This window comes from Protopterus annectens, chromosome 10.part0, assembly GCF_019279795.1.
Source record: "Protopterus annectens isolate FY-2018-M chromosome 10.part0, PAN1.0, whole genome shotgun sequence".
Lineage (NCBI taxonomy): Eukaryota > Metazoa > Chordata > Ceratodontiformes > Protopteridae > Protopterus > Protopterus annectens.
In genome coordinates this window covers 1,499,448,659-1,499,476,291 of record NC_056744.1, presented here as the reverse complement: position 1 = coordinate 1,499,476,291, position 27,633 = coordinate 1,499,448,659, and the positions used below count along the sequence as shown (strand labels likewise).

At 43.1% G+C, this 27,633-nt stretch overlaps 1 protein-coding gene across 1 annotated transcript in view; it reads left to right on the top strand.

Annotated features, from left to right (window-relative positions):
• The window catches only part of LOC122813686 (zinc-binding protein A33-like), a 256,724-nt gene that overhangs the window by 112,359 nt on the left and 116,732 nt on the right, over positions 1–27,633 (top strand). The gene's annotated exons all lie outside the window — the stretch shown is intronic.

Sequence of the window (27,633 nt, the reverse complement as noted above, 5' to 3'; positions counted from 1 at the left end):
AAAAAGTCAACAGTGAAACTAAAACATCAAAAAATGTCATAATCATCATTTTGTTTTCAAACCACTTGCAGCTTTAACATCAGGTGTAGACGAAGAAATTAAAATAACTGTAAAACACAGATGCAAAATTTAACAATACACTTAGAGCAGGATTCACGATGGCTTGCACGGAGTCTAAGAGTAGTGTAAGACTCCATGCAGCCACCGCGATCTAGGAACAGCCTGTATGTGCGTGTAAGAGAGCACCTAAAATGGCTCTTACACGGACAGGGCGTGGATATGCTAATTACCTCACTTGCAGCCGAAAGGCATGCAAATGAGCTAATTTCACGATCCAGGAATTAGAAACCTGCCCGTGTAAGAGCCGTGTTATCTGCAAAAATGTTCTCAGTTGACAACTGAGTACTGTTCTGCAAATAACACAATGGAGCCTTGTTAGCTCCAAATAAAGGTTGCAAATGTCCCAGGCAGCATGCCAATGGCCAAATATGTGGCCACTGGCAATGTACCCCGATGCAAAAATAAAATAAAAATGTTTAAACGTAGCGCAGCGCTGCAAACGGGCTGCGCTATAAAAAACCACAAAAAAAAAAAAACTGTGTGTGGGTTTTATGCAAAGCATGAATTTACAATGTAAAGGAATAGCAGGCTGAAAACAACATGGCCACCGAGTAGGGGTTGCTAAGGGGGGAAGCTGAGTGTAAGACATGTAACTAAGCATTAGTAGGCAATCCCATGTAAATGATTAGTAGGATAGTGAATTGTACTGTCACATAGGAAATGAGCACATTCCGTGCAGTGTAGGAGTAGGATAAGGGGGAGTAACAGAGTAGGAGATAGGTGACATCACAGGGGGGAAATGTATGAAAGAAATGCAGCTCAGTGGAGCACAGTGGCATGTGAAAGGTGTCAGTCACACATCATGGAAAGAGGAGTGTCAACAAGTAGGCATGGGAAAGCCAAGAAATGGAAGGTGTACACTATGGATAACACTAAAGTTTCTTGCTGGGCGTGCATGCGTGCCTGTGCACGCTGGTAGGCACGAGTAAGATAGAGTGCGCGTTTGTAAGCGTGAGTGCACGCGTTTAAGGCAGAGTAAGCATGTAGAGTCTGTTTAAACACCTGTAAACTTGTTTACGCTGGTGTGCACGTGTTTTAACCTGAATAAACAGATTCTAGTCCGTCTAAGCATGTGTGCGTGCCTGTTAGCCACTGTGAGTGTGTTTTCGCTTGTATGCGCTTCACTCCCCCCTGAGGAAACAGAAAGGAAAAGGGAAGCAGGAGAAATAGTAGGAAGCTAGCAGGGAATACTGGCAGAGCTACCAGGTGAAAACAATCAGAAGCAGGCAATTACACAGACAGAACAGTAGCCCAGCCCAGCACTTAAAACTCTGCAAACAACAGTGCAGTATGTTTCTCTCAAGAGACACTGCAACAGAGGAGTAAGCTATTAGAAGTGAAAACTGAAAAAGCTTTACTCAGACCAAAAATGCTAGGGGCTGCCATAGCTGTTATAAGGAGACATATGCAACTTGCTAAGGGTGGTGACTATGCAAATGCTGCCGGACAACCCACAGTGAGGAGACGGAGAAGAGTGTACAGGCCCAGGGTCACCTACCAGGGGTTACATGAGCTGGAGATAGTGGAGCGCTATAGAGTGGACAGAGACCTCCTACAGCAAATTGTTGAGCTGTGCATGCCACGCCTCACACACAAAACCAACAGAGGGGAACCCATCCCAGTGGAAACCAAGGTATGTGTTGGCCTAAGAATACTAGCAACAGGTACCTTCCAGAGACCAGCTGGTGATATGGGGATATCACAGGCATCAGCATCCAGGGTACTGCACCATTTCCTGGATGCCATGTCAGCACATGTCAGTGATCATGTATATTTCCCCAATTCCCGTGAGGTATTGGCCAGCAATGTGCATCTCTTCCAGAAAATAGCGGAATACCCTGAGGTAGTGGGTGCAATAGACTGCATGCATATACGCATCAATGCACCAGCTGGTGAGCGGGGTAGGGCCTACATTAACTGCAAGAGCTTCCCCTCCATCAACTGCCAGGTCGTTTGTGATGCCCAGGGCATAATAATGAATGTGTGTGCTGGCTGTCCTGGAAGCTACCACGATTCCCATATCTGGCATTTGACGCAGCTGTACCAGACATTTGCCAATGGGGACATCCCACATGGTCACTTAGTGGGGGATGCTTGCTACGCACTGGAGCCGTGGCTGATGACACCCATCAGAAATGCACACACACCTGAACAAGAATGCTATAATGAGGCACACGCACAAACACGAAATGTAATTGAGCGTGTGTTTGGGCTGCTCAAGTCACGGTTCTGGTGCCTGGACACATCTGGTGGAGCCTTGCAGTACTCACCAACTACATGTACCCAAATTGTCATGGTATGTACTATGTTACATAATATGATTCTGCGAAAACAGCTGCAGCAGGACCAGCATAGGGCTGGGCCAAACAGCCCCCCACCATTGCCAAGCCAATCACAGGCAGAGCATGACTCTGAGGAGGAACAACCTGAGCCTGCCCCAGTAGGCAGAAGGAGGCGTGCCCAGTATGCCTTGGCAAAGCGGCAACACATAGCACATACACTGGCTCAGTAGGAACCCTGGAAATGATACCTCTCTCTGACTCACACATATAGTAAAAGGGATGCCTAAGTTGACACAACCTGCTTTCAAACATGTACAGGGAGTGTAGTATGTGCATCCAACATAGACAGCCCTGCAGCACCACCTGAGGCATGATTGCCATGTGTTAAGCAATGTAACACCATGTAGTATATGCAAACTTGATGACCCTGACTAACATCCTACCCTCACCAAGCATGATGCCACAATATGAAGACGAGATGATCAATTACAATAATTGGCTTAAGTATTGCTGTTAGTCAAAGGGGATCCAATGTGTGCCAGCCTGGGATGACATGCTGAGCAAGACACGATGCTCCACCTGCTAGGGATGGCATGCATCTATCACTCCTGGCCTTTTGGATACTGGCAAAGGCTGTTGTCACCCCCACCGTGCCTTGAATAGGTAAGGCTCAAAACACAAACCCACCTCCATAGGTATCACAAGGGATAAGAACCTAGACGTAATGCTACCCAATGCCAGAAGTCTAAACTGCAAGATGCATGCAGTCTAAACTCCCCTCAGCATGGAGAATGTTGATATCTGTTCTGTAACAGAAAACTGAGTCAAGGCTCACAAGAGCACCCTAACACTACCAGGTTACACCTCATACCGTGCTTCTCAGCCCCAAAACATGGAACAAACTACAAAAGGAGGATGACTAGCAATAATTGTCAAGGATAACCACACCCCCATGTTGGTATCACAACAAGAAGCAGCATGGACTATCCACAGTCAAGTAACAGTGGCTAAAACTGCCTCCCAGTTTGTAGCCTGCTACAGACTACCCTCCTAATGCCTGGAACTGCACTTGGCCTATGTCGGAACACATGAAAATATCAAGCTCTCCAAACAACATTATATTGGGCGACTGAAAAACTCAAACATAGACTGGGAGCATTATTTTATCTCCAACACCCTAGGCCAAAGGTTCCTAGAATTCATAAACCAAAATGCTCAGGAACAACTTACCACTCCTGCAAGAGGGGTAAGCATACTGGATGTGATAATCAGCAACATGGGTACTCTATGGCCAGATGAGAATTGTATCCCTCACTGGTAAGATCAGACCATAGAGTAATCACACTGGATATTCACATCCTAACCCCAGTTCCTGGGCAGAAAACCACAGTGAAAAAATGTGTAAAGCAAATGTTGCACTCCTCCAAGCTGATGTGGAATCCATTAAAGGCCCTGTGCCTGTGGAAAATATGGGCCACACCTCAGAACCCTTTATAAATGCATTCTATGAACACTTTCAGGAATGCATGGATTATGCAATCCCAAATAAAACCAAGACCCAATTCCATACACGCAGGCATCTGGCCTGGTGGACCCCAGCCATTACCAAACCGTGCAAGAGAAGGAGGAAGCTACTACATGATAGAGCAAATCCCAAAAAGGGAAGTAATCTCTGATCAGTATTATGGCAATAAAATATGGCCACACATAAAATCCACTAAGGCAAGCTACAACATGTTGAATCTGTGAATCTTGAGGCAATGTTACACCTGCCCCATGTACACAGACAACCCCCTCCTCCCCCAAGAAATACAAATATATGTGAGAGATGCAACCATTTATCCAATCTCTCAACTCAGTACTGTCAAAACTAGTCAGGAGGAGAAGGTAACCACACACACCACAAACCCAGTCTCACATAGACCTATCACAACTGCAAACCAAAGACATAAACACAGAAAAACATTCCCGGAGGCTCTAATTAAAAATTTACCAAATCAACAGAGGCCTCCAAAGCAGACACCCAAGCAACCACTACCTCCAAACATAGCACATGCAACACATAGTACACAAAGTCAGTGTGCCAAACAGTCACAGCCCTTAAGGACAAACAACATGCCTGATACACTTGTAATAGGTGACTCCATAGTTAGACACACTGATGTTCCGCTCACCAGACTGAACAAGGAAAAGGTTACAGTAAGCCGCCTGTAGGCCGCTACAATCCACCACATAACACAGGCACACAGGTCACTCCAAAGCAAGTACAAATATGACTCAGTCATTGTCCATGCTGGTGTGAATGACCTGAGACGTACCTCCCTGGACTACATGAAAAGAGACCTAGAGGAGCTCTCCGATTATGTAGCCCAGGCCGGTATGACCCTGACCCTGAGCAGCATCCTACCCTCACCAAGAATGATGGCACAGTACAAACACAGAATGATCAGCTTTAACAATTGGCTCATTTACTGGTGTCATTCCAAGGGGATCCAATGTCTGTCTGCTTGGGATGACATGCTTGACAAGCCACGCTGCTTTGCCAGGGATGGCTTGCACCTGTCACCCCTGGGCATCTGGATATTGGCTAAGGCTCTTGTGGCAAGAGGTGGCCTCCATAGTGCCTTTTGTAGGCAAGGCTGAAAAGACAAATGCACCTCCCTGGAAAACATAAGTGGAAAAACATAAGGGTAATGCTGCTCAACGCCAGAAGTCTAAACCTCAAGATGCATGCTCTCGAGGCCCTCCCCAGTATGGAGAACATCGATGTCTGTGCAGTGACGGAAACCTGCATCAATGCTCCTGATAGCACCCCAGCACTACCAGGTTATACCTCATATTATGCATTTCGGCCCTAAAACCTGGACCAAACCACACAATGAGAGGGAGTATCCATATTCATCAAAGATACCCACACCTCCAGGTTACTGACAATGCATGAAGCATCAGAGACCATCCATGTGCAACTAACCGTAGGCAAAACTGCTGTACAGTTTGTAGCATGCTACAGACCACACTCTCAAACCCAGGAACCCCACTCAGCCTTCCTGAAGACACTGGAGAGTATGAATGTCTCCAAATACCAAACAAGGTACTCACAAATTACCACATAGGTGGTAATCCATTACGTATGTAAGAAGTAATCAGGGACCTAGGGACACAAGTGGACAGTAACCTCTCATGTGACACTCACATTGCCAAGGTGGCTAGGAAGACCTTCTATATTGTACACCTTATCATGAAAGGATTCACATCTACATCAAGAGAGGTCATTGTGTCCCTATACTCTTCTCTTATCAGGCCCATAATTGAGTACAATGCCCCATTTGGGATGTACCTTACCCGACACCTGCAGCAGTTAGAAAGACCTCAAAAGTACCTCACCAAGAGGATAAAAGGTCTCAAACATTTGTCATATGCTGGTAACAGGAAGATGGAAGGTGCAAACGTAACTAATAATGCAAAAACATGCACCAAAACCCAGCGGTAGTGCGAAATTAGGGCTAAAAGTTTTGCTGTACTCAAAAGTTGTAGTGAGCAATAACCAGCTCAAAGCAGTAATCCAAAACACACGATTTATTAGGAATGAACCAGACGTACTCACAGTAGGCTTCATGTTTCGTCAAAAACTTCATCAGAATAATGAACAGTCATCTACAAAGCAATTAAATAGTCCAATTAAAGTTCAAATGCACCAATAGCAGTCACTATATCATGAATTAATAAATAGCTACAGAGCACATAAAATCTACTAAAAAATGACAAAATGTTATGAGACCTAATAAAACAATATAATGTTAAAAGTGTGATTTTTTAACATATAAATGAATAGACTAAAAGTCCATATTCAAACATAAATACAATGGATGTTTAAAACAAATAAAAATGTATAAACATTATATGCACTTCATATTGTATTATCTATGGTCTTTTAATGCCCTCTAGTGGAGGAAAATTATATTTTTCCAAAATTTAAGAATTAAAAAGCTTAAAAACAATAATAGCAGCAAGTAGTGAAATATGCTTAAAGTTACACATTATAATTTAAAGTTTAGCAGATCTCATTTTCAAAACAGGAGCCAAACTAATCATGTCATTTAAGCCTGGGAATTTATTAGACTCTAAAACAATTTGCCAATATAATTCCCTGTAAGCAACCAAGGTCTCCCAACAACCACCCCTAGGATCTAAAGGGACCACCTCTAATACAAAAAAATTGAAGAATGCACCATCCGTTTTGGTGCATGTTTTTGCATTATTTGTCATATGCTGCCCGGCTGAAGACACCCCAGCTGTATGCAGTCACATGCTGCCTACTCAGAGGCGATGTATGCCTGATGTACAAGGCCATGTCCAATCCAGAATTAATGGACATGCTCCACCTCAAAAAATCCAAATCCATCAGAGCCTCGAGAGATTTCAACCTCAACACATAAATAAATAGGATGTGCTGGAGGGACAGATTCATAACCCAAAGGCTCCCTACACTCTGGAACAGAATCCCAGTCCATGTTAGGCAGAGTCCCTCACTGACTCTCTTCAACAGGAATCTTGACGAGTGGATGGGAGATCGTAGATTTACACTGGGGGTCATCACTGTGTCACGTCTAGACAGAGGCACAGTAAAGTAAACCCTAAATGGGCATAATATTCACATAGCAAGGGGTGGCGAAAGCCACACACACACACTAGCTAGGCTTATAAATGCCCTAGGGCAGATAGCCTAGTATGAACCTATGAAGATACAAATTGTACAGGACACTAAGGATAATCACAAGGCTTTCTTAACTGATGGTAGGAACCTTGGTGGGAATTCACAGATATGCTCTGAATTACTCAAATATTACAAACAATACACCAAACCCACACACATTGCCAACATCCAACTTGACAGGTTCAGTGCAAACTCCCCCCCCCCCACCAAAATGCCAAATATCTTTCACAGCAGAGTGTTGGCCCCCTGACATTGCAGATGCTGAGGTAACAGCCAGCATCTTCAAAGCAAAACACACAGCATCAATGGTACAAGATGGTGTCCTGGGCTGTGTCCAACATGAACTCCAAGAAGAATGGAACGCCAAATAACACTACTGCTCAATTTCAGCCTTACTACAGGATATGTACCCAAAGAGCAGTGTACAGCAACAGTGGTCCCTCTCCACAAAGGTGGTGCCTGAATGGATACTGCAAACTATCACCCCAGAATCCTGACAAGCTTGGTCTGCAAAGCTATGGAAAGGATCATCATGGACCTCAGAAATAAAGATATTGGGGACCTACAGACACTGTATCCTACCCAGTGTAGCTTTCTTAAGGGCAGATCCTGCCCCTTAAATGTTTGACTCATTTGAAACAGTCATCAAGGCCAATGATGAGGGGAATGTGGTCCACACAGCCTATCTGAACCTTGCAAAAGCCTTCCATAAAGTACCCCATGTGTTCATTATAGATAAGCTCACCAGCTTAAATATAAACCCCTATATCAGTAGATGGTTTGCAAACCAGCTCAAGGACAGAACTGACATGGTCAGAAATGCTACAGCCATGTCAGACTACAAACCGGCTACAATTGGCATCCCACAAGGCTCGGTCCTGAGACCTCCCTTGTTTGGTATATATTTCCCATAGGTACAGGCCAACATGGAAGGACTGTCTCTGACCAAGTTTGCAGATGACTACAAACTGGGCACCATATTTGACCCTCCAGCTGACACAAGCGTCCTACAATAGGGCCACATAGAAGCAGACAACTGGTGCCAGAGCCATGTCATCAAGCTAAATGCAGAAAAGTGTATAGTCATCCCCTGTGGATAAACAGTAAGTGCCCACCAATTACCACATAGGTGTTAACCCATTAAGTACTTTAGAAGTAATAAGAGACTTGGGGACACAAGTTGATAGATATCTTGCATTTGACAACCATGTGGCTGTAGTGGTTATAGAAACATACCATATACCCACCTAATCATGAAGGTATTCACATCTAGATCAGGGGAGGTCATCGTGCCTCTCCAGTCATCCTTCATCAGCCTCACAATGGAGTACAATGGCCCCTGTGGGATGTACCTCAGCAGACACCTCCAGCAACTGGAAAGACCCCAAAAGTACCTCACCAGGAGGATCAAAGAGCTCTAACAGATGCCATGTGTTGCCTGATTAAACAAACTGCAGCTCCACACAGTGCCATACTGCCTGCCCAGAGGCAATCTGTGCCTGATGTATAAAGCCATGTCCAAGCTGGAATCAATGAACATGCTGCAACTTGTAAAATCTGAATGCCAGTGAGCTATGCACATGAAAGACCTGAACCCCAGCACTGACATAAATAGGACATGCTGTAGTGATTGATCCATAACCCAGAAGCTCCCTCCACTCTCGAGTAAACTCCCAGTACAGGTTAGCCAGAGAGTCCCTCATTGACTCTCCTCAAGACGAATCTTGATGAGTGGATGGGAGATGGTAGGTTTACCCTGGGTATCACTATTATGTCACGGGTAGACAGAGGCACAGTATACTAACCTTGAAATATTTCTTGGCAAACTCCAGTTACAATGTGTGTTGAAGGACAAACACACTCTCTGACTAGCATTAGCAATGGCCTAGGGCACATAGCTACTGTTTGTCAATGTCCACCCAAGTTGCGGAATACACTACCAATGTTGGACAAGCCTGGTTTAAGTAGTCCATATCTGAACAAAATGCAACATGGTCATATGTGCACAACTGGCCCTTAACCAGTCTGGTGTGCTCACTATGAATATGTAAAGCAGTGATAGGACTGAAACCCAGGATACTGTCCACCACAGTGAAAGTACTGAACCAGTACACTATACGATATTACAGTGTTTGGTAAGTATGAAAGGTTGTCGACGACTGTATGCAAACTATCCCATGGAAACCCTGCAGGCACAGTATAATCCCTGTTGGGTTCAGACACAAAGCAGTTGGGCAGTGAGTACACAACATGACTTCCAACACACAACTATAAATGTGAAATATTGTTGAAGTTCACACACAGCCACAAATGTGGTGGACCGCAGATTTCGACATACGGAAAGCTCACACTGGGCATGCTCGCCCACTTTGATAAATGAGACATGTCAGGCAACAAGCCATGGAAAGCCTGAACTGGGCATGCTCACACACTTAGGCCATGTCTCAGTTTAGCAGTTGGCCACACATATCTGGCATTTGTATGTGTTAATCCAGGAACCTCCCACAATACAGCAATCTGCCCAGTGCACACAGTTAAATGACAACAGAGACATAAGTAAAATAGTGGATCCCTCTCATATTCAAACATCTTCCACAGATACACAAGTTGTTCATACACACATGGAAAGCTATGGCAATAATGACCTGCACACAGTTTATCAGCAACAAATACTGTGCATCTGAAAATTAAACATATGGGTGTAGAGGTCAATAGTAGGCTGTTTGCCCTAGGGAATACATAAGCTTAGCCAGAGTGTGTTTGGCGTCTGCCTCCCCAGTACAGTAGGCTACTGTGCCTCTGTAAAGTAGGTCACAGAAGGCACCGTTTAAGGCTAGTGTGCTGTGCCTCTGTCAAGCAGGGACACAGTGGAGATCCCAGGGGTTGAATTTGCAATGTCACATCCATGTGGCTGGTGTTTGCTGGAAGAGGGTTGGCGAGGACTTATAACAGTAATTGGGCATCAATTACAGACTGAGGGGAGCCATATCTGCAGTGTCTGGACAATTTCACTGTCAACACTTTGAAGTGCTGATTTATGAGGGATTGAAGTGTCTTGCCAATACTGTTCAGAGACGTCCTCCCTTTCTGGGATATTGCTCTGTAATGTATTAGCTCCCTCCTTCTGTTGTACAGCTTATATATGGCTGGTGTACACCAGACAGGTCTCCTGTTGTGGAGGAGTCTTGGGTTTATTTGGGATAGCATGATCAATGCAAACCTTCCAGATGCTCATAGAATGCAATTGTCAAGGATTATGCAAAGTGTCCTGTATAATCCCCCAGCATGGGTCCTTTGAAGTCTTCCACCCCAGTCTTCACAAGTGCAAAGTCTGCGTTTGATAAATACTTTGTTTGCAGTGACTTCCTTGCCTGGGGATTGGGATGGGATATGGATGTCCAGGGAAAGATGGTTATGGTCAGATATTAGCAATGGTGGTCTACCTCTGGTGTGGAACATAGAGTCCCCATGTTGCAGATGGTCAGGCCCAATATGTATTCCCCCTTGTGGCTGCGGTGATTGGTCCTGCCATAGCACATGGATTCACAAATTGCAGTGGCTGTAGGGTGATGTTGTTGAGGCCTGAGTAGTTCCCCCACTCAATATACCTGTACCTGAAGTTAACCACTGTAATGGTGTATGTGAACACCTTCATATCCTACACTGTTCCCAGGGAAGCAAAGTGTGGTTCCTGGATATGGGAGGGGTGGTCTGAACTGGTTGTGTTGTGTGTTACAGGTCCTGTGGTCACGAAGCATGGTATTAAACATAACCTGGCAGTGCTGATGTGCATATGCGACCCTGAATCAGGCGGCTGTTAATGCATATATATGCTATCCCCCTTACTGACAGATAGTAATAGATGTACATACCTCTTTATAAATAATGATGTCAGCACCCTGTAAATACTGCAGGAGAAGAAAAGATACCCAGTAATTCGAATAGCGCGCTCTGATAATGCGTCTCTCTCAAGTGTCATAACATAGGTAGGGGGTTTGAATCCTGCAAATGGTGTGTGTGTGTGTGTGTGTGTGTGTGTGTGTGTGTGTGTGTGTGTGTGTGTGTGTGTGTGTGTTTGGGGGGAGTTAGTGGGTGTGCAATTCTGTGTGAAAGAAATGTCCCTTTTGGCGCCTAGAAGAACACACTACATGATGTACATTCCTGTTTCTAAACACTGATGATGTCAGCACCCTTTAAGTATAGCAGGAGAAGGGAAACCTGCCAGTAATGCAAATAGCACACTCTGCTAATGAGTCTCTCTCAAGTGGCATAACATAGTTAGTTAGGGGTTTTGAATCCTGCAAATGCCATGTGTGTTTTTGTCACACAGTTTGTTCATGCGTGTTTGGTGTTGCTCTTAATATTGTATGACATATATTATAGCAGTAATTTCAATGCACACATGAGGCATGTGTGTGCCACATAGACATATGTACCTGTGACCTTAAATAGTTTCCATGTGTGAAGCCTGCCTCATGTGAATACATGGAATTTGCATTACCCAACATTTTGACTGTGGTTCTCTGTGCAGGGGCTGTGGTTGGTATGTGAATATACAGTGAGATTACTCTATGGTGTCATCTTACCAGTGAGGGATACACTTCTGGTCTGGAGCATAGAGTCCCCATGTTGGTGGTGATCAGGTCCAGTATGTGTCCCCCTCTTGTGGGAGTGGTAACAAGTTGTTCCATAGCATTTGAGTTTATAAATGCTAGGAACCTTTGAGCTAGGGTGTTGGAGCTAGAGTAATGCTCCCAGTCTATGTTTGGGTAGTTGAAGTCCACCGATATAATGGTGTTTGGAGAGATCTTCATATTTCCCAGTGTTCTCAGCAAGGCCAAGTGGGGTTCCTGGGTTTGGGAGGGTGGTCTGTGGCAGGCTATAAACTGGAAGGCAGTTTTACCCACTGTTAGTTGCACATGGATAGTCTCTGATGCTTCGTGCTGTGCCACCAACCTGGAGGTGTGTGTATCTTTGATGAATATTGATACTTCCCCTCCTGTTGTGGTTCGGTGCAAGTTTTGGGGCCGACAAGCATGGTATGAGGTATAACCTGGCAGTGCTGGGGTGCTCTCAGGAGCCTTGAACTAGGATGCTGTCACTGCACAGATATTGATGTTCTCCATGCTAAGGACAGTTACCAGTACATGCATCTTGAGGTTTACACTGCTGGCGTTGAGTAGCATTACTATTAGTTTCTTATCCCTTGTGATACCTATGGAGGTGGTTTTGTCTTTTGAGCCTTGCCTAAAAAAGGCACTATGGGGGTAGCAAGAGCCTTTGCCAATATCCGAAAGCCCAGGGGTGACAGGTGCAAGCCATCCCTAGCGAAGCATCCTGACTTGTCGAGCATGTCATCCCAGGCTGACAGGCATTAGATCCCCTTTGAATGACACCGATACTTAAGCCAATTGTTGAAATTGATCATCTTGTCTTCATATTGTGGCGTCATTCTTGGTGAGGGTAAGATGCTACTCAAGGTCAGGGTCATACCAGCCTTGGCCACATGCTCAGAGAGCTCCTCTATGTCTCTTATCATGTTGTCCAGGGAGGTACGTCTCAGGTCATTCACACCAGCATGGACAATGACGGAGTCATAGTTGTACTTGCCTTGGAGTGAACTGAGTGCTTGTGTTATATGGTGGATCCTAGCGCCCGACAGGCAGCTCACCATGACCTTCTCCTTGTTCAGCCTGGTGAGTGGGACATCAGTGTGCCTGACAATAGAGTCACCTATTACAAGTGTATCAGGTGTGTTGTTTAGCCTTAAGGGCTGTGACTGTTCGGCACACTGGCTTTGTGAGCTATGTGTTGTACGTGTTCTGTTCTGGGGTAGCAGTTGCTTGGGTGTCTGCTTTCGAGGTTTCTGCTGCTTAGGCATATTATTATTTAGAGCCTCCAAGTATGTCTTTGTGTGTTTATGTGTTTGGTTTGCTGTCGTGGTAGGTCTAAGTGAGACTGGAATTGTAGTGACTGTGGTTTCCTTCTCCTCCTGACAGGTTTCGCCAGTACTGAGTTGAGAGAGCTTAGCCTCCAGTTTGGCTATATGGTTGCATCCCTCACATGTGTTGGAATTCGTTGGGAGGAGGAGAGGGTTGTCTGTGTACATGAGGCAGTTGTAACATTGCCTCAAGATTCCCAGATTCACCAGCTGGACCGGAGAGGAGATTGACAACTGTCCTTTGGACATGCTAGAATAGTATTGGGAATTCCTTTATAATTGACAACAAAAAAGGCCAATGGGGAACAAGGTACTCAAGGGGAGTTGGTGAGGGTGTAGTGCTTTTAATTTGTTAGTGCTGATGTATATAATTGCTTTAGTGAGCAAGTGCCAGGTAACTTAAATGCAATGTGTTACAGGTAACTTAAATGCAAAAATGACAAACAGTAACTTTCTTTCAAGTGAAACAAGGAAATAAGTACAGTAAGCAATGCAGATGTCACTAGGAATCCACAGAAGTGCTGAAAAGCCACATTTTTAGGTGGAATTAGCATTTCAGGGAAATAACAAGCAAACAAGCATACAAACAAAGCTACATTCAGCAGGCCTGGATCTAGTCTATGCTACAGCAAACAAGGTGTACCACTTTCAGTAAGAGACAGTTCAAATATGCAGGCACTATAAGCCTTTAGCCAGAAATTCCCAGCTCAGACGGGCAGAGTCCAGCCTCTCCTACCACAAGAGTGCAGACCATGAACCTTCTTAATGTAAAATAACTGGCCTGAAGCCCATGTGCTTAAACCAGAACTAATACAGTTTTAGAATAACAGACACTGAGCCCTCAATCAGCAGTTCCCAACTTAGAAGGATGTAAGCTACCTGTCCTGCCACCACAGTACCTTTGACATTTAATGAGACTCACCCTCCTGTCATAGTTAGTTCCATGTTTTGGGGCTGTCAAGCATGGTATGAGGTGTAAACTGGTAGTGCTAGGGTGCTATTGTGAGTCTTGAACCTGTTGTCTATTACTGCACAGATATCAACATTCTCTATGCAGAGTAGAGTTTGGACTGCATGCATCTTGCGGTTAACATGTCCAGCATTGAGTATCATTACTTCCATTTTCCTATCCCCTGTGCTACCTGTGTAGGTGGCCTTCTGTTTTCAGCCTTACCACCAGAATGCAAAGATGTGCAGACATTACACTATGGTAATTAATAATGGTGTACAAAACAATACAATGACAATCATACTGTTAATGCATCAGGCATGCTGGGATATACCCACAATGATATCATTACACTGTACTGTTGACAACATGATAATATTACTACACTTCTATGTAGTCACCCTGTGCATCAGCACCATGTTAACCTGTTCCTGCAGCAATGTTACAGATTGCAGGAGGTGGCACAGTTTCATCATATGCACAGGGTGTGTACTTGGTATGCCTGAGTCTGCCACTGATACAACCAATCGACATGTATGTGTGTGTATGTTAGTGAGGGACAACAGTACAAGATGGGGCAATGTTGATGCGGTGTGTGCATGTATGTGTTAGCCCTAGGTGTTAGCATTATGCATATGTGTATGCATGCACACAGTTCCACCTCGTGGCTGCCATATATGGGTGTTTGTGGACAGCCACAGACTGTACCTGCCAGGTCATACAGATCACTGTCTCTGCCCACGGACATGGTACCTGTGCCTGTCAGCGGTGCTACGGACAGTATCGGGTACTAAGCCAGACTGGGTACTGTCATCAGAAGCAGTTGGTTGATGACTGGAGACATGTCCCTGCTGGGACTGTCCAGAGCCACGTGCACGTGGTCTCCTAGGACGGTCTGATGACAACACAGACCCAGCATTGCTGGGGCTGGTACTGGCACTATGGGAGCGGCCGCGGGTTTGTTGTCATCCACGACGACTGCCAGCTGCTGATGTTGCTGGCATACATCCACGTCGACTCCTCAACTGTCCTGCATTGCCCTGGCTCATGGACATGTAGTTGTGGAACAGATCTAATGTGTCCCCCCAACGTCTGTCAATGACCTCGGTGAAATTACGGATGGCAGCCGCAACATCACGCATAGTGTCATTCATAGCAGTGAGATGTGCTCTCAGCTCCATTAGACCCTGTCTGGTGTACCATTCCATATGTGCCTGTGCCTGCATTACAGCCTGGAACATAGCTGAGGTTGAAAAACCTCTGTGGGCACGTCTGACAGGGGCAGTACGACCACAGATGCTCCCTCAAGAACCCCTGGACATCTGCCTGTGTGGTACCATGTCAGGACTCTGGCCATGGCTGCTGTGAGGGGATGCATGTGCCACTGATACCACATTACCCTGGTCAATGCCCACTGTATGCTGTCCATCACTTAAGGACATTGATGACAATGGATGTATTAGCAGGATGACTGTGCGCATTGATGGGGTTGACTGCTGTGTACTGTCGATTGGCTGACCAACAACAGAACCTGTCACACCTCCCTGTGCCTTTACACATGTATCATCATTATCACTATCCCCAGCAGTGGATTCAGGTTCCCTGCTGCACACCACCAGAGCAACACCAGAACCTGTGAGAGGAAGACAGGAAACACAGTTTACAATGTGTACACAATGTTACCACAGATGCACACAGGCACATGCACACATGCACACATGTGCACATGCGCACATGCGCACATGGGCACATGGGCACATGCACACATGCACACTCCTCATTACATGAGATACAAACACACAGACACAAACACACCTACAATCAAACACATAGCAATACTGTTGAGGGTATTATTACTATCATTATCATTAGTATTAAAAGTATTGTTATTACACACTCACCAGCATGGATTGGCTGCTTTGCTGTTACATCAGAGGGACCTGCACAAATAAGACATTTATTGTCAGTGAGCACAACTGTGCCATTGATACTGTGAGTATGATACAGTTCAGTAGTACAACAGTTGCCTTTCACAGGTCTACTGCTGATATTGAGAATATCACTCTTGCACAATAATTACCAGGATAACAGCTACAAACACAGTACACACCTCACACATGCATAAACTACCAGTGTAGAGAACAGTCAACTATAGATATGGCATGTTACCTGCACGCTCCAAGTCCACATGCTGGGTGGCTCCAGCATCCATCATTACACATGTCTGCGGATGTTGTTGTTGTTGGGCTGGAGCCACAACACTTAGGAGGAGCCCCTCCAGTCTGATGAGGGGGGGTGTATAGCCACCCCACCACCTGTGGCAAGCTGTTGCCTGTGGATATCAGACGCACGCTGACGGACATTTCTAATTAAATCACTGCAGTGATGGTGTACCTGCTCATATGTCCGGTTATACATGCCTATGTCATTTTCCCGACGGACAAGGTCTTGCCACAGTGCAGCCTTCTCCTGCTGGTTCTGGCTGGTGTGGGAAAAGAGTGTGGCAAAATCCCGCACCAGGCTCTGGTGTGTCTCCTCTTCCTCTGCAGCTGAGTACGGGGGGGGGTTGCTCTGGTGCACCATCGCCCTGGAAGGAAAAGAAAAATATGTGAGCAAGTGATATGGCACACATAATACTCTACTGTAGTGATATCACTGAACTGCCATATATAGCATCTGTCTGTCTATTGGGGGATACACATGTAAATGACTACATATCAGTGCTCAGCCAACAACTGTGTGACAGTGCCTGGCACACTCCATACAACAAACTAGTATGCACCAGCAGTCAGCACACTGTTTGAGGTCCAGTGCGCAACCTCACACTGGGGGTTTGTATCAAGGTAATGGATGGGGAACATTGTCAGCCCATGCAATGCATGCAATGCACAGTAAAAATTTCAATGGTAATGCACCCTAGTCTTTGTGGCCATACCCCTACCTACACCGCAGTCACATACAGGGAACCACAGCACAACATATGGCAATGTAGTATGTTTGTATCCCAATACCTGACACAACTTTCTCTGGCCTCACACCAAGGGCACACACTACCATGACAGACACAAAGTCATGCTGAGCAATCACACCATTACAGACCTTGCACACAGTCAGTGGCACACTCATTCCACCTCACATAGTTGGTATTGCGATGAGTACATGTGTGTGTGCATTGTGTCATAGGTAGGTAGTATGCTATTGGCCCTGGGCCTACAGCAGCATACTGTTATGCTACCCTGCCCCTTGGGACACATCTAATGTGATTGTACTTTCTCCTGTCAAACAGTTACACAGGGTGACTCATATGGCATATTACCTATCTGCATAACATTCAACAGGGGTATGTGTGACATCTACTAATGAGCAGCCTTGCTTCTTAATGCTGGGTGGTTTACTCCAAGGTATGGCTTATTTGTGGGTAGGACCTGTACCTCCACCATGTGCTCTTTACTGCGGTGCCAAGGATGACAGACATAGGTGATTTAGGCTGGGGATATTGTGAGGTGTTATCATGGTTGTTGGACAACTGTTATGGGTGTGACTTAACTATGTATATCCAGCAGTGGTAACCTCTGTGTAGGTAGTATGAAAGGCACTCTATCTGTGGTTTTGTCAGTCACTCTGCATAGTTAATGTTTTTGAGGGCATTATCACTGTTTGTTAGGTATGACTGTGTCCTTCTCCCTTTCTGTAGTTGTCATGGGAGGTACATACCGTGTAGGACCTTGTGAGGCGTAGAGGGGTACAGTGACCTACATTTCCCCAGCTAACACACCATTTGTGCTGACACGTACCATGCACAGGAATTACAAGACTAGTGTGCCACTGTGAATATCAAAGGGGAGGCTATTGTACACTTGTTTCCCATGTTCCCTCCTGACACATCGAGTAGTAGGCAGGCAAACACCTATGTGGTGGTTAGTGGTGTAAGTGTTTTGGAATGGGGTATAGTACTCCAGTATCCACACTGGTGTTCAGTCCATGCCTTTGTCACCAGGTACCTGTTGCAATACATCTGCACACATGTGCCTCTCTCAGTATATATATATATATATATATATATATATATATATATATGTGTGTATATATATATATATATATATATATATATCTATAATATAGAGGGGGGGGGAGAGATATCCATATACATACATATCTCTAGACATTCATATCTGTCTGTATGTGTATGTATCTATATATATCTATATATGTATGTGTCTATTACATATATATGTATATACATATTCTATCTGTATATGTCTATCTATTTATACATCCCTCTCTATGTACACATATATGCATATTATATATATATATATATATATATATATATATATATATATATATATATATATATATATACACATATATAAATATACATACATATACATATAATATATATATACTTTTTTATTTACATATACGAATACACAAACTAACATACTGCTAAACATCCATTACTGTACAACCTACATTGTACGTTGCACTACAACCTACATTGATAGAGAGAGAGAGAGAGAGAGAGATACAGACTGCTAACACATATGGAGGGTTCACAGTATGTAGACTATTAGATTATTAGTTTACATTACCTTTGTTTGTCACTACTGTTTGTGATGGTTTGCTGCTTGGTGGCCTCCTGCTGGTTAGCTTGATGGTTTTTGTTTTTTTTTGGTGCCTCTCTCTCTGTCTCTTTGTCTCTCTCTGTCTCTCCCTCCGGTTGTTGCAATGAAAGTATTGCATGTGTGGACTGGGAGTACAGGCTGCTTTTGTAGGTATCTGCAGATGTGCATGTGATGGCCTCTGCACCAATTGTTAGCCAGCATTTACTAATTGCATGCAGCCTGCTGTGTGGTAATTGCAGTTCTCACTGTGATTTCAGGACAATGCTATAAAATGTTAGGTTTGGTAGGCATAGCCCTTTCAGATTTTCAAGGTGGGGACCATGCTGGTATGCTGTGGACACTGTTGTGTGAGCGTGAAGGTTGGTATGTCTCTCATATTTCAGGCTGTGTTGTAGGCACTGAAATGCATGTTGTACTGAAACCTGACCATTGATTCCTCCAGTTCATTCTTCTCAGTGTGTATGTTAACTGACACCTAATAATACTAATACTGTTTAAATGGGAGATGTGCTTTCCTGTGGGACTTGTGGATTGACTGGTATACAGCAGTGGCTCTTGCAATTTGTTGCTATGGCTTCACTATTTGGCCTTTATATTCACTCCTTGAATGCCTGCTAGGTGTCTTTACTGGAATGTGTTGCTATAGCTTTCCTATTTTCCATGTAGATTCACTCCTTGTAATGCTTGATATATTTCTTTCAGCAGCAATTCCTTATATGTTTGGTGTGGTTTGGTGGTACTGCATGCAGTCTGGTCTGGCCAATGTGTGGGGCTTGACACCTACAAGGGTATTTTATTTTGCTGCTGAGCAGTAGTAGGGCCTTGTACTTTGTACTAATATGGATAGCAGGCACATGCAGCGCTTGTAAACTGCTATACTGTCCTTATTTTATTAGTTGGCTACATCGTTTGATATTTGTGGGTTGTACACCTACATGCGGGTGTGCTTGTGGATGCTATTCTACAGCTATTCACAGAGTGTGTGACAGCAGACAGAATGATATGCCTGTGAATTTGTGACACTTGCAGGCCTCAGATACTCTCAGGTGTATCTTTTATCAGTCTCAGGGAATGGTACATATCAGTGGGATACACCCGTGATATATTTCAGATATTCTGCAGTTGTGACTGTGGGGTATTTTGAGCATATGTATTACTACATCATTTCTGACATGCAAGTAGTGCATACTTTCAGTAATTGATAGTTACCATTAAATGGGTTGTAACACCTTTCTGCCTACTGTTAGTACATTTCATAGGGAGTCATTGGGGCAAAGTTAACATTTGTTTTCAAATCAGGGACATCCCTGTGAATCAGTCACAGTTGTGAGGTCTGGCCTCTTACCTGTTCAAATATGGCAGTGTTTATCCTGCTCTGATAGTGTGTGTGGTTTGCAAGGTGCTACTGTCACATTATTACCTACTAGCTACCGACTAGCATGGCTGTTTCTCTTCTCACACTAATGTTATACAAATCCACAAGAATTGCCAGTAAAGATACAAGAAAAGCTTTGTGTAATAGCCTTCCTATATTCCCTTTACATTCAGTCCTACTATTTCATGATATATTGCTTTCAGCACAAAGTTCTTGCATATCAGTCATGGCTTAGTGGTAAGTCATGCAGACTAGTGTTTCCAAGGTCCTGGGTTCGATACTGACAGAATAATTTTATTTTGCTGCTGAGCAGACTACAGGCCTTGTCATTCAGAGTGACTAAGGCACTTTTAAGCAGTTGTAAGCGGGTTAGTGCTGGTTTGCACGGAGCTCATGCATGCGCAGTGCCGCTTAGCTTCACACACACACGCTTAGCTAAGCGCACACAAGCACACACCCACTCACAACTGCTTAAAAATGCTTATTCTCGTGCACACCTGCGCTAATTTCTTTGAAAGAAAAGAAAATGGGGAGATAGGAAAGTGGTGAAAAAGAGGGCACAAAGAGGGTAGGACAGTAGGAAAACAAGCTCGGGATTTGCAGGAAGAATGTAGGAAAGGCCCATAGCTGCCCATTTCTTTATCAGCAACAGTTGTGCATATGTGTGTAATTTGGTGTGACATTTGAAACCTTCCACCCCCTGAGAGAGGGGTGAGGACAACAAAATATGTTGTACAGCCAATTGTTATTACCATTTCACATGTCCAGCAGACATGTCTGCAAAATGGGCAGCTATGTATGGGGCGTAATTTTTTTGCGGGAACAGAGTGCCCTTTTTTTATTTATTTTTTCAGGTGAGAGTGGAATGTGCGGTGCAGGAAGTAGGTATATTTGGGGAGGTAGGTAGGGGAGGTTAACAGACAAGACAAACAAGATGCATACAGGGGTGGAGTATGACACATGTGGGGGGGAAACAATTGACGGGGACGGATGTTTGGATATTGTGAGCCCATGAGCCCACAGATGGCAACAGTGGAACTGAGATCCCCACCCATGGGCAGTTGCCACTGTGCCTTCACGGCCCAGGATGGGGCTGTGCTGGGGGCTGTATAGGATGGGCAGGCACACCCATGAGTTGCGCCACCCTCGCCTCGAGCTGATGTAGGGGAACAAGCACAGAGCGCCTGATCTTGCTACGCACCACAGACCGCACACTTTGGAGGGTGAGTGGATGGTCTCCTCCAGCCACGCTTGCAGAGGGGGGATGAGCCCCATCCCCTGCAGCGCTTCCACCAAAAGGTGGCACAGGGCCACCGGAGGAGGTTCCGGCCTGGGCACTAGTGCCAGGTGCACTCGCCAGCTGAGGTGGGAGAGATGGGTCTGCTGGAACCCGCCTTCCCTGTTGTCCTATGTTTAGCGATATTTTATGACATTTTGGGCTAGTAACAAACAATACCATTCAAAATTAGTTGTAACAGCATGCATCAGTATTCCCATTAACCAAACACCCATGAATTACAAACATTGAACAACAAGCATAACACATGCATATTTTGAACAACAGTACACAATCCAACAGCATGCAGGGTTGATTGATGGCAACAGGCCATCAGGTTTGGATATGTGAACAGGGCACATGCATCAACATATGTGCAAATATGTTTGAACCAACAGGACAAATGTCCATAGGAATTAATTGTGAATACACATACCCAGTTTGTTGTGGAATGGCATTATTTGTGAATATAGGGTAGGGTGAAGAAATATTTCATTAACAACTTCAACTACCTATACATATGCTGTACATCTCTAGTAGCTGCAGATATATATACCCTACAGGTCTTAGTACAGTTTCCTATATGTAACCTTAGGAATGTTGGTGATGGGACTGTTACTGCTACATTAATATACATTGCATTTTTATTCTTACACGTTCATATCTGGCTGTGTTCAGGTACAGCATCCTGCTACATTTGATTTATATGGCTCTAAACAACTGTGGATGTTCATTATTTCATACAACCATACTATCTCCATATTGCAAGGGTATAGTAACATATCCAAATTCTGGGACAGACACATTCCAGCTTCAGTACTTTATTACAAACATTTCACTGTTTGGTTGTGGCTGTCTCATTCATTTCATTATGTACTGACTGCAGTATACTTTATTCAAGAGTTATAACAGCTTTCTTGGTCGATTCATACCTTTTTCTCACACTCTCACTTGTTTTATTTTTACAATTCAGGATGGTACTTTATTCTAGGCATTATTAACATGTCATACTTGGTGACAACAATCCTTTCCAACAGACTCACGTGTTTCATATGGCAGATTTTCAAAGGGGATGTATTTGACACATGTCTATTGTCTTTAGCTTGTTTACCACTAATTTTCAGGCTGCAGCAGGTTGTCTGATATTACAATACAGGTGGGAAATCTCTATTTCAGACTTGTTTAATTTTTATTTCTGGATTACAGGCTGCATCACTTATCTCATCATACAGTACTAGCAGAATCTTTCTTCTAGTGTTATTTGAACTTTATTAATATGTAACTACACTGAACTCTTTTACAAGCTGTCTCACTTATATTGTATAACAATTACAGAAAAATAATTACTAACCTGCCTGGTGGCGCAACCGCTCCAGCCTATCACCATAGGCTTGCCGATTCACAGAACGCACACCTGCAGCTGTAATATAAATGAAGTAATATTGGAACATACATCTCCATAATATCAGCTAGGATAATTCCTTACATACATAATTACATGGATCCTTACTCAGTAGTGGGGCGTTGGGCATTTGCCGGGCCTCCTGTATCCAACGGTTCAGTTGGTCCTGCTTTCGTCTCTTCAGGTCCGCATGGTGGTGACAGACCTGTTCACCAGTCCTTGGTATGCCTGTGGCACTGGTGAGATCATGTGCCAACCGGTTCCACGCCTCTGCCTTGTACGCACCCCACAGAACCTGGCCCTGCATGAGTTGAGCCTCATGATCATGGACTAGGAGCCAAACCATATATTTGGACTCCTCAACACCCCACCTCTGTGCTCGGAAGCGACTACCCTCTCCTACACCTGCCATCCTGACTGCAAATAGGTTCCACAATCATTTATGCTGTGTATTCCCACCTATGAGGCTTATATATGCCGTTTTTCCCGCACTTATCTGTGATTGGCCATTTTGGAATTGTATCAGCTTAAAAAAACCTGCTTTGTCATGCTTCTATTTCCATTCATTCCTATATATATGCTAATACTGCATTTTTCAGTACAGCTGTCATGGCTTAGTGGTTCAGTACTTTGACTATGATGCACAGTATCCTAGGTTTGAGCCTGGGCATTGCTTTTTTTTATTTTACTACTGTCTAGACAGGCTAAGAGGTGTGTCTGTGTAAAGGCGGCTTTGATATAGGTTGCTCAATGTTGCCCGCCGGTAAGCCGGTTGGTGCGCTGCGCAGCTCCGCGCATTCGGGTTATGCTGGTTAACGCGTTATTTGGCTATGAGCACGCATATTACGCTATGAGAAATGTTGCTCAACTACAGGCACACAGTTTCAGCACGTTAAAGCACTGCTCAACTCCAGGCACTCATATTACACCTGTTAAACCACTGGTCACCCGCGGGCAATTATACTCAGCTTGTTAGAGCGCTGCTCAGCTATGGGCACTTATAAAATATTTTTTTTTATTGTGTCAGATTTCTTCAAAAAACATGGCCCATTTCATTACATTTTGCTTAAATTATAGTTTTATATATATATATATATATATATATATATATATATATATATATATATATATATATATATATATATATGCATATATGTCGGGATTGTTTCATGCTTATTTCACTAAAAATAGAAAATGATGTTGTTGGGGCTTGAACCGTGACTACCTCCTCTTTGGCCGACGTCTCTACCACTACGCTATTGCTACTTGGCTTAATTTACATATTTAGATCTTATATGCTTTTCCAATGAGTGCTAACTGTCACTGAGCAAAGGGCACACCCGCACAAACGAGCGCAATTACTGGCAAACATTTTTAAAATTATTAAAAAAAAAATTAAACTGTTGATTTTTACGTTTTACGTTACAGTTGGGTTTTTAGTCTGTGGGGGCATGTGTGCTGTTGTGCTTCTTGACATTTCCGCAGACTCGCTTGTGGGTGTTTCCTTTCGGGACTGTGATTCTTCTGGGGGCATGTCCCTTTGCAGGACTCGCCGTGCGGACACGCCCCCTACTTTCCTACATGGACCGTGTTAGCCTAGGGTGTGATTCAGCATGCCCTCATGAATATGCATGGCATGCTGACATCACACCGTTTAACTGCAGCCTCCATGTAAGACTTGCTAACTCTTTCGTGAATCCTGCAGTTAAAGTTTTACATGAAAAGTAAGCACAAGACAAAATGCATATCATTAAGTACAAAGTAGTCATTTTGACTGAATCACTCTTCTGAATCACAAATGACTAAAGAAATATTGAAAAAAACACATTTGACTGAAACTCATTTAATATAATCACATTTGACTGAAAAAGTTTATGAAATCAAATATTCCTTAAAAGCTCTTTTGTTTGTTTTGGCATGGGAACATATGGCTTTGCTCAATACTTGTATACCTAAATATGCTAACTGAATGGCTGTACAACAGTTGAGAAAACATATACAGAGGCTTACTGATTTTTTACCGTACAGTTTTCAGTCAGCTCTGGTGTGATTGGAGAGAAAACCTGTTCATTGTCTACCTGCCCAATTTAAGCTTTTGCAAATTTCATGTGGTTGTATGCCTGTATACCCATCAACTGTCTCTTTACAGCTCTGCAGAGTCCTCCTGTTTGGGTTTGATTTGTTCAGCTACCCCTTAGAGTTATCTCGTACATTGTAGGAGTTAGTGCCACCTAGTAGTTACACAATGTTCTGCTTTAAACTGATTGTAATCCAGCTAAAATATATTTTTCATATTTTGAAGCATCTTTGTTTTATTTGCAGTTATACTACTTGATATTAAAGTTGGAAGTGATTTTACAGAAAATGAAGATTATAGTGTGGTATTTAATTTGTTAGTTAAACTGTTTACTCAGTTGTCTAGGAAAGATCATTCTGGGTAAGAAAAAAGAAATTATTAATAATAATGATAATAATAATTAATAATAATTCTGTAGAAGATCATCTTCTCACTTACATTGCAGTTTCAATTCTAAATCATCACATGTTAATTTTCAGTGTAAGTTATCCCACCTGCAAGACCTAACTGGCAACTTGTCTTTCTAGGAAGTAAAACAACTTTTGTTGATGCATTTAGCATGGAGATACAGCAGCCTGTGTATTAACTTAAGTAATGAGGCACTTTACATTCAGTCTTTCCTGAGGACATAGCCGTGATTTTTCTGGGTCTGTCATTCATTGTTTGTGATAAGGAGGTTATGTTCAACTCCAAGGGTTTGTTACACTTGCTTTACTACATGACTAACATACTTTGACTCTATTCCTTTTGGGGCTGTTTGTATTAATTAAACTTATAAACAGAGAACATAGTTATAGACTTTGCATTTAAATATAAAGCTGTCTGAAGTGTGCTGGTTAAACATAATGTTTTTTCTCTGTAATATTTTGTATCAATCATCTAGCATTCTCCTACATCATACCGAAAAGGACATGACGTATTTCAGTGTATATCTTACCAGTATCTTAAAAATACAAAGTACCACCAGACCTCTTGCTGGAAATATGCATTTAATATACCCTATGGTGGTAAATGCAACAGTGTGTAGTTTGTGATTTGGGGTAATTAATTTTAATTGTGGTACTTACATTCACATCCAAGTCATCCCATCCATAGACTTCTTTCATTGGATTGTCACTTGTTTTTATACTGGGTAACAAATGATGCAGATATACAAGAGTAAAGTCATTACACAGTTTCAAAACTTGCAAGCAGTATAGTCTTCTCTAAATTAGAAACTACATTTACTAACAGTGTCATACATATTGCATATATTATTTATTTTATTTATTTATTTTACATTTGTTAACTGGGGGTGTCTGAGCCGAAAAAGGCCCTTTTTCAGCAGAGGCCTGGGGAGAAAAGCTCCACAAAGAAAAATTACAGACACATTTAGTTATTTAGACATGATCAGTATACACACAAATTACAAGAGACATGTTTTTACAGTGGTATGCGGCACATAAACAGTTACAGTGGAGAGAACAAACAAAAAAATATTAATTTAAAAAATAAAGGTAATTAATAGATTTGTGGTGTACAGCTGAAATTTGGAACATAGATAGAATACATACATAGTACACAGGTACTTTGTAGCTTAGCCAGTGTTTGTGAGTAAGATTGAAAACTATTATCAAGTGCTCTCAATTTAGTATGTATATGTTATCCGCTATCACTAGCCTGGGGAGCAATCATGGCACTGCCAACTTTGCTTGAGATGTTGCCTAATGAGGTTTTTAAAGGAGGCTTTGGACAATGTGTTTTAAATGCTAGTGGGGACAGAGTTCCATTTTTTAGCCACTGAACTACTATATAGTGCATCGCCAAAGCTATTGTAGCTGTTGGTGACTTCTAGTAGTAGTTTGCTTGATGATCTAAGAGGCCTTTTGGCTGAGTGATGCTGTACTAGGTTTTTGAGGGCAGGACACTTATTGGGGAGGTAATAGATGGAATGACAGAGGCAGAGCTGATTGTAGGTTAGGAGGTTGGGCAGTTCAAGCCAGTGGAACTGTCTCAAAGCAGTACAGTGATGAGTTCTATATGAGCAATTTGCAGCAAAGCGGGCAGTTCTGTTATAGCAGGCTTCCATTTTGCTTAGTTCAGTTTTGTTGAGATTAGTCAGAATGGGAGATGCATAGAGAGTAGGGTGGATAGAAGTTGAGAGCGAGCAATGGTTTTTCTTGTGTTGTTGGTAAGAAATGGTTTGATACGGTAGAGTGACCCCAGTTTGGCATTTACTTTTTTAATAGTTAAGTTGAGATGACTATCAAATTTTAGGTGGGAGTCTACGGTTATTCCCAATAGCTTAGCCTGTGCCACTGGAGCAATTGGAGTAGCATTTGTGGAGTAGATAGTGAAAACATAGAACTGAAACATTGTACTAATGCAATATGGACCAGAGTCCTCAATGATCTAATGAAAAGCAGCTATGGTCTATATCTGTTTTAGGTGTAGAAACACTTCTAAAGCTAGAAGATGTCTTTCCTTCATCAGGAATTTTGACATAGTTTGATTCCTAACTATTATTTTAGTTGATCCTAGTGTGACTTAACTGATGTCAATGAAATAGGTCTTTCCAAGGTTTAGGTTACCATCATAAATTTCAATAAGAAAAGAATTTCAAGTTTGAATGCAATTATCTTTGTCTAATCTTTTTTATTCTTTTATTTCCTATAGACTGAATTAATGTAATACCCACAAAATATGTTTAGTATCCCCAATTTTATTTTGATGAGCTAAGTAGTCGTCTTTAGCATGCATAACAAACATTTACATCTAACAGGGTAAAATGAGTGCTGTACATGATTATAAACTGTTTTCACCTAAATTTCCTAAATAGAATGTTTTAAGAGAAAGCTTAAGAAGTGAATTCCCTTTGAGATAAAAGTATTAT